The sequence below is a fragment of the Papaver somniferum genome, unplaced genomic scaffold (assembly GCF_003573695.1).
Source record: "Papaver somniferum cultivar HN1 unplaced genomic scaffold, ASM357369v1 unplaced-scaffold_21, whole genome shotgun sequence".
Taxonomy (NCBI): domain Eukaryota; kingdom Viridiplantae; phylum Streptophyta; class Magnoliopsida; order Ranunculales; family Papaveraceae; genus Papaver; species Papaver somniferum.
The window spans coordinates 12,021,696-12,030,753 of NW_020631041.1; positions in this window are offsets into that span (position 1 = coordinate 12,021,696).

Below are 9,058 nucleotides of genomic sequence, written 5' to 3' on the forward strand. Positions count from 1 at the left end.
CTAGCTAAGACTTCTACATGAGACTCTTTTAGATTTTGAAAAATGAAATTGTTCCTACTAGTCCAGAGAGACCATAAGATGGTAACAAAAAAGACATTGAGCTCCATCAGGAAGCTTAGATAAAGGATCAGTTAACCAGAAAGAGAGCCAATGAAGAAAATATTTGTTTTGAAAGAATTTAGAGTTTATACTAAATTCGGACAAGGACCAAACTCTTCTAGCAGAAGGGTAGAGAACCAGAGCATGCATAATAGTTTCATGAGGGTCTTGGCATCTAGCACAATCAACAGTGTGCATAGGCATTCTAGTGTGCAAAACAGTCCTCGAAGGCAAAACATTTTTAGCTTTTCTCCAAACAAAGACTTGAATTTTGTAGGGTACTCTAACTTCCCAAATACGATTCCAAAGATTCTTACAAGTTGAAGGCCTCACCCCTGTGAGTCCCATGTAGGCAGATTTAGAAGAAAATTTGTCATTCTTTGAAAGATCTCAAGCCCTCCTATCAGGAGTGCAAAGATGGCTTAAGGGAATAGTGACAATCTTCTGAACATAAGCATTATCAAAGTGGGTGTTAAGTCTAGACAAATTCCAACTCCTAGTATGAGGATCAATGAAATAGGAGACTTTAATACTAAGATCAAGAGGGATTAAGGGGTTGGGTGTGGCAGAACCCAAAGTGGGTATCCATTTATCACACCAGGGGTCAATAAATTGACCATCCCCCACAATCGAAGATATGAAAGGATTAATAATCTCTTTAATAACATGTAAACACTTCCAATTCCAAGAGAACTTGACAGAGCACTTAGCATTCAAAAAATCAGTTTTTGAAAAATATTTATCTTTAAGAACAGTAGATATGAGGCAATTAGGATGTTCTAAAATCCTCCAGGCATTCCTGTCCAACATAGCCAGGTTATTCAACTCAGCTTTTCTAAAACCTAAACCACCTTCAGCTTTTGGGGAGCATAGAACGTCCCAACCCAAGATGTGTAACTTTCTATCCTTGGGATATAAAGTTTACCCCCACCAAAACTTGTAGAGGTGAGCATCCATCAACTTACAAAGATGTGTAGGTATAAGAAAAGCCCCCATTTGAAAGAAGGGGATGGCTTGACCAATATGTTTAATCAAAGTAGTTCTAGCAACTTGAGATAGAAATTCTGGCATCATAGCTTGGAGAATACCCATATGGGTCTGGATTTTAGAAGCTTGCAACACAGTTGGAGTTCCAAGATATTTTCTCCTAAATCTCTGTTATGAATGTCAAGAATATTGGCTAGAGTAGCCTTCCTATGTCAGGTATCTTCCTACTGAACAAGATACATGATTTTCCAAAATTTATTTCTTGACCAGAAGCCAGGCAGTACTTTTGAAGATAGCTTTTTATAACTTGAAAATTTTGGGTAGTGGCTTTAGAAAACAAAAGAAAATCATCACCAAATAGCAGATGTGTCATGACTGGAGTATCTTTGCTAACTTTGATGCCTTCAAGAATACCCTTGTTCTGAAGGTTGTCAATGTAAGAAGAAAAATCTTCAGAGCAAATAATGTAGAGATAGGGGGATAGAGGGTCCCCCTGTCTCAGACCTCTTTCAGGTTGGAAAAAACCAGTAGGACTACCATTGAGGAGGACAAAATAAGAAACAATAAACATACACTGATTGATAAGTTTAATCTAGTGAGTAGAGAGACTCATTTTTTCAAAATACTCTTAAGAAAAGAGCATTCTAATTTATCATAAGCCTTATACATGTGAAGCTTTATGGCATCAATACCCTCAACTTTGTCATTATGGTTGACAACATATATAGCTTCATTTTCCAGAAGAATATTCTCAGAAATACTCCTCTTAGGAACGAAAACACTTTGATTTTGGGATATAATATTGTTCATGAAAGATTTTGATCTATTAGCCAGAGTTTTAGAAAGAATTTTGTAGATGAAATTACAAAGCCATATAGGTCTATATTGAGAAACATGTCAGTAAGAGGAACTTTAGGAATCAGGGAAATATTAGTATGGTTAAAGACCTTAGCAATATGCCCTGTCCTAAAGAAGGTTTGAGTCATATCAATGAAAGCCTCACCCACTATGTCCCAATTTTTTTGGTAAAACGGGCCTGTGAAACCATCAGGGCCATAAAATGAAAGGATCTAGGCATACAAAAATCCTCATAATTAAACCAATATGCATGGGACAATGGTCAGAAGAGTCTCTGGGTAAATTATTAACACAAAGTTTGGGGCAAAGTTCTTCAGCAAGTTGGTTGATAAGGCATCTATCTAATCTCTCAAGGATCAAATTTGAACCTTGTTGCATATTAGACCAAGTGAATCTAGGGCCTGAGAAACCAGGATCATGCAAATTAAACATAGAACAGAAATTCCTAAGGTTTGAAAAATCAGCATCATCAACCTCTAGACCATCATTTTTATCTTCAGTTCCTAAGAGAGCATTAAAATCTCCTATAAAGAAAACCGGTTCATCTAAGGAAGCATTAGACTGTTGATATTGTTGTTCCCAAAAGGCATGTCTTAAGCTACATTTTGGTTCACCATACATGAAATGAATATGACAAGTTTTAGTGTGAATAATGTCAGTAAATGTGACATAGATACCCCTCAAGCTAGATGATGAAATAATGTTGAGATAAATTTCTTTATTCCAAGCCAAAAACAATCCTCCACTCCTGCCAATGATGGATACATTAAAAATGCAAGGGAAACCCATATTTTTTAACTTCCTAGCAGCCAGATCTTTGTTCTTTTTTTTTTCACATAGAAAAATAATATCAGGGTTGACAATTTTGCATAACAAACTAAGTTCCTTGTTGGCAGATTTTTTCCTAAACCTCTGATATTCCAAGCAATAAGATTGACCTTGTTAACAGGGGATTGGTTTATAGGGCTAGTATAAACAAGATCGATTAGAGGAGGTGAAGGGGTAGAATTTACCTGATTGGTGGAGTTGGACCCACCACCAAGAGAAGCACTGGAAGTAGCACCACTTTTAGATAAATCTTGGGAAGAATCCTGATTAGTAGTGGCAGCATTGAGATGAGAATTATTGCAGACACCATTGTTGTTTGGAGAAGAATCAGCAGGTACAGTGTATCTACCATAAGAATCAATGACTGGATGGGTATTTAGGGAACAATTTGACAAATTGAGAGCAGGTAATTCCCCCAATTTAGTAATAGGAGGGAACAATTGAGCATAATTAGGTTCTGTAGTATCCTGATCTTCTGGGATGACCACTAGACTAGCTAAACTAGAATTAGCTCTTGTTCGCTTCCTCAAATCAGCTCTGGGATTAATTTTTCTTTTGAGGTTTGAAAGGGAATCATGTTCAGATGAGATAATAGTTCCTATAGTGATGATAAGACTTGGAATATGAACAGTAGTTGTTTTGAATCTTCATGAAGAATTTGCGGTTCGAATCGGTCCACTACTAGTTAGTTCAGTACTAGTGATCGAAGCTGCAACAATAACATTTTGCGTAGTTACCTGTTTGAAGATGATCGATAACCCATTTTTTTGCTGGGTTAAGTTTTGTTGGATCGGTCCTACACCAAAAATCTTCAGAGCAATGGACCTACAGAGGTTGCAGTAGCTCCAATGGTGTCTTAAGGAATGATTGGAGGTGGAGCATGAGGGTGTTTTTATTGGAGCTCATGAAACGTTTATACATTTGATGGAGCCACACCATTAGAAGAGAGAATCCGAAGAGCGGCAGTATAACCATAACTAAGTTTCTTTTTATATGCCTGCACATTGGTTTTAGTTTTCCTCTTCTTCTCTTTCCGCTGTTGAGTTTGGTTTGGCTTTGAGGCTTCCAGTAATCGACCAAAAATAGCGATACACCCATTTGGTTTCCCCCATTCAGTTAAAGCTTAGTTAGTTATTGCATTATGTAGCCTTCATCATCCGGACCTTTCTTCATGTGCATTTTAGGGCATATACATATTTAAGGTACAGATTGGGAGTAAAAGTAAATGTAGCCACGTAACCAGATCAATGGGTTTGACAGACATCTTACCAAGAGTTGTTTTCAAGGTTGTGGTTATTTGTCTCTGGTAAACCAAGTCCAGGAACTCCATAGATAAACTCATTGGGGTGTACTACATTGTCAGCCTCGGAGGATTCCATGCATTCAACAGGTTTGTCAATCCCATGGATTAAAAAATCTGCATTCCTTCCATTAAAAGGCCCTACTAAAACATCACCATTATGAGGTCTGCATGGCCTCTTCCAAGACTATACATGCATGCATAGACTGCACAACCACATCTGCATTTAATTCAACAATCTCTCGCAATCCAGGAAAACATCTGGAATTTTTTTTGTCTGCTGCTGTTGGCCAATGACGGCCTTGTATATGCCTGAGAATCGAAGTTTTCACATATCCCCTTCCATTAACTCCTTCACCACAATCGTCAAAATTCTTGAAGGGGCAGTGAACCATTGAATCATCAGATGATTCTTGACCGATTTGGGAGTGAATTGAAATGATTATATATATATCTACATGGAAAATATCATCTAAAGATGATTGGGAATGAGATGTTGTTGATCGCCTGGTTCTCGGCATTTTTGCAGAAGCAACAATAGCCGCAGTAACCGTCTATGTTGCAGTGAGAATACGATATGGATTAGGGTAATAGTGGTGTCAAATGATAGGGAATGATGAGAGTAATCGAGTGATGTAAGATTGGAAGCGATCTGAGGTCGGTAGGATATCCAGAGGAAGCAATTGAATTCAGGCTTTAAATCGCCTGAATTTTCGCCAGGCTTTTAATCGTCAAAATTATTACTATTTTTTTTTAATATTTATTTTATTATTTGAAAGAGAGCCACCAAGGGAATTCTATTAGAGAAATAAACTGAGTTTACAACATGTCATTAGATATGTCAATGTGAGGGAGTTGGGAAACAATCTTTGCACCAACCCCTTTCTGGATAGCTAAAAAAATAATATTATTAAAGAAACAAAGTCAAATTACATGGAATTAGTTGGTAGCCTAATTCCATGTTCTAAGCTAGAACACTGAACTCATACCCATGTTCTAAGTATTTATCCAAGTACTTATTATGCTTGCGAGTGACTGCAGCAGAAACATCTTGGCCTGGTGTGAAAGAAGTGGTTCGGGGACTAGTAAACGGAGAAGCACCGGTAACATCAAAACAAACATCCCGGCCGTTATGCCAGTTATAAACAAGCAAGTCTGCAGGCCTGGTGGCATGAGTTGTATTATATAAAAAACCCATAGAGACTTCTTTACGAGCCGCCACACCAGCTTTGTAACATATATCCGCAAAATACATCACGCACCATATCATGTCGAAGTTTGAGGTCGATCTCACCGGCGCAGTGTAGAGCATTGTCACCATATATATCCATAGTACGGTTACAACACGAACAAAAACTACCTTCCGCAAACAGAGGTACACCTAATATGTAGCTAAGGACAGCGCGAAACTGACGAGGCCCAACTGCTTGATTCAAACCTTGAACAGGTATGGCCTTGAGAAAATCCATGGCGTGGTCAGATTTATTGCACTGCCAAAGTGCAGCATCCCTTGCAGATAATGGGTACTTGGTGGGCAAATACTTCTTAACCACATCAAAGTAACAAGCTGCAGTGACTTCATGAAATGGGGGGCAGCAGTACTAACGCTGAAATCAGAAGAATTAAGGCCACAGAACTGAGTGTATACATGCAATGCTTGTTGGTAACGCTGGCCAGAATCGAATATGGATGTACCATGTAACAGGATGTGTTGCAGATCCTGTGTTTGAGCAAACGATGCAAGATAGAAATACTTGGAAGTATCTGACATAGTATAAACTTTTAATATGCCATCTTTACTGGGCAATGTAGCTATTCGCTGTTGAATTTTTCCAAACCCATCACCATCACCCACCACTAAATGTCTCAAGTATTGACCCAGCTGATTATCAAATAAAGTCGTAGCTGACTGCAAAGCTAAATGAGAAGTTGTGCGCAATGTAAAATATAACTTGGACACCCTAGTGCAATTGTGTAAGAGAAACAATTCACTTTGTGGGTCTTGTAGCTTTTTAAATGAATTCATTAACCTCACATATTTCTCCATTCTGTTTGTAACAATGTTAGTGAAGTATTGCAAGTCAAGGCTCACGGCCCCTCCAGGCAATTTGACACCATTCACTAGTGGAGAATGGGATTTTCTTGACCCACAAGCGTGACCCTCAATGTCGGTCAATGGACCGTGGACCGATCGAAACGGTCATTGATATAATAAATTTTCGGAGCACAGAATAGAGGGTTAAAAACGGTAGTTCTACAAGTTTTTTAATACCGGTTATGTCCTCGATTCATCAACTCATACAACGACCGCTAGACTCAGCTGAATCAGTGCTGGCGGGAAACCTAACTCAGTTCATGGGGTTTTAATGATTATTGTTTTGTTTGTTGATTTCAGGTAAATCTCAAGAGATTTAGTTGTTTTATTAATTAGAAAAATCATCAAGAACAGGTACAGTTAGGGTTTTGGATTGAAGTTTTATATTCTCTTTCTTTTACTGATTGATTATCTTCATAGGGTTTTAATGATTATTGTTTTGTTTATTGATTTCAGGTAAATCTCAAGATCTTTAGTTATTTGATTAACAAAATCATCAAGAACAGGTACAGTTAGGGTTTTAGATTTAAGTTTTTTTTTTTTTTTTTCTGGTCGATTTTGTTTATGGTTTTAACGATTATTGTTTTGTTTGTTGATTTCAGGTAAATCTCTAGAGATTTAGTTGTTTGATTACCAAAATCATCAGGTAAATCTGATTTGATTTGATTTGGATGATAGTTCTTTAGTTTATGAGTTTCAATCTAGTTTGTGGATCATATGTTAGGGTTAATTAAGTTATGTTGTTGATTTGGCTTGTGGGTTATGTTCTATTTATTTTTTGTTGCTGAAAAGAATTATGTTTAGGGTTTTATAAACATGTGGATTTATGACTTGAATGATTTCTGATTGGGATATTTTTATGTACAAGCATGTGGTTAGGTTTTATAATTTGATTTATGTGTTTAGTTACTGAAATTGATTAAGTAATTGATTGTATTAGTGATCACACATAATTTAGAATCCAGCAAATATACTACTGGATTTAAAATGATAGGTAGTTAGGTTTTTGTATTGTAGTTAATTTTTCATATTGATTTTATTTTAGTAAACTATACCGAGACTTCATATTCCAAGTAGAAGTCGATCTCGGTCTGCAAGTATTAGGTCTGCAAGTACTACTCCTAGGTCAAGTGCAGCTACCTGGCCGAGGCTTTGCTCAATTCACAAGGTTCTCCATCAACTGATGGTAATCACGCTGCTGCAAGTCCAAGTGAAGGGAGTCCCCGTATGTCTTCGTCATATGGTGATAATTCTCCAAGCCATGTTAATAGGAATCAGGATGGGGGAGATGGATTGCATGAGGCTTTTCATCAAGTGAACGGTGAAGCTGACAATACCGAGGAATGTGGGATTAATGGTAACACACAACATTATATTTGAGTTTCCTTTGTCACATATATATATGTGCTATCAAGTTACGTTTTAATTTGTTTTTGTTTTCTGCAGATGATCACCTTTTGGAAATAAAATTCAATTCAATGGGACAACTAATTTAAGATGTAGCTAAGAAATATGCTACCAGAGTTGGAGTGATAGCCAGGAGTATTGTCCCACAATGTATTGAGGATTGGAGGTCTGTTAACTGGGTTCTTAAGGAAGAAACATAGAGAACCATCAAGAATGAGTACAGGGTACCTGAAGTTATCAAGTCCAAGGCTCTAAGGATGGAAAATAAATCTTGGAAGAACAAGAAGACTATTTTAAGAAAATGGTGTGACCAATTTGACACTGTTCCAGAGAGATTGAACAATAGACCACAAGGTGTGAAGAGAGAGGATTGGGAAAAAAATTTGTGAAATTGCATGATTCAGAAGCTGATCAGAAACTAAGGGAGATAGGTAAGGAATCAAGGAAGCTTCTGAAAGCTTTGCATACTACTGGGAGGGACGGCATTGCACGTTGTCGACATGTCATGGAACAGCAAAGTCCTAATGGTAGTGTGACGAGAACTGTTGTATACCTTGCAACACATGTTTACCAAGAAATTCCTGAAGAACACCTTGAGGTAATGGACCCTAATTGTTATGAAATAAAGTGCAGAGAATATGTTGTGAGATCATCTTTCACTGTTGGTTTTAGATTGGCTTGCATATATTTTTTTCTTTGTTGCTTTTCTTGAAAATTTGATTTCTACTTATACATATAATCTTGTGTACATTGCAGGCAAAGGTAAGAGAGCTGAATGAAATGGAGCAGTATAGAGAGGAAACCCATTTGGACAGAGATGCAGTTGCTACGGTGGGTGCACATGAACTCGTATTGTTGTTTGCAAAAAAAAGAAAACCTTGTTAGTTACTAGCTAACTGATTTTGATTGCTTCTTCGTAGGTGTTTGGAGTTGATGATAGGGATTGTGTTTGAGGAATGGGAGGTGGGATTTCAAAAACTGAACTGCTTGCTTATGCAATTCCAAGGGAGCATCTACCGAAGCAAGTGATGAAGACTAGAGCTGTGGAAGATCGTGTCCATAGTCTTGAAGTAACTGTTGAGACACTAATGGATGGTTTGAGTTACAATCCTAACACCAACAATGCTAATGCTCATGTAACATTCTATAACTAGTTTTTAGTTTGTAACTCATTCAATAACTAGTTTTCAGTTTGTAACACCATCTGATAGCTCTTTATCTGAGTTCAATTGAATTTCTCTATTCCTATTGTCTTGCATTGTTTTTCTTATGAACATCAGTAATTATTATTTACATATTCGATGGGATTATGATCTACAGGGAATGAATGGAGGTGGTTTTCAACCTAGCAGAACTCAGAGATTAGTTGTGAGAAATTTGAGAAAGAACTATGTTGTCTTGGGATGTATAGATATGAGTAGGCCTCCACCTACTGATGAATTTCATTTGGTCCACATTGATGAAATTTGTCTAGCTTCTGAGAG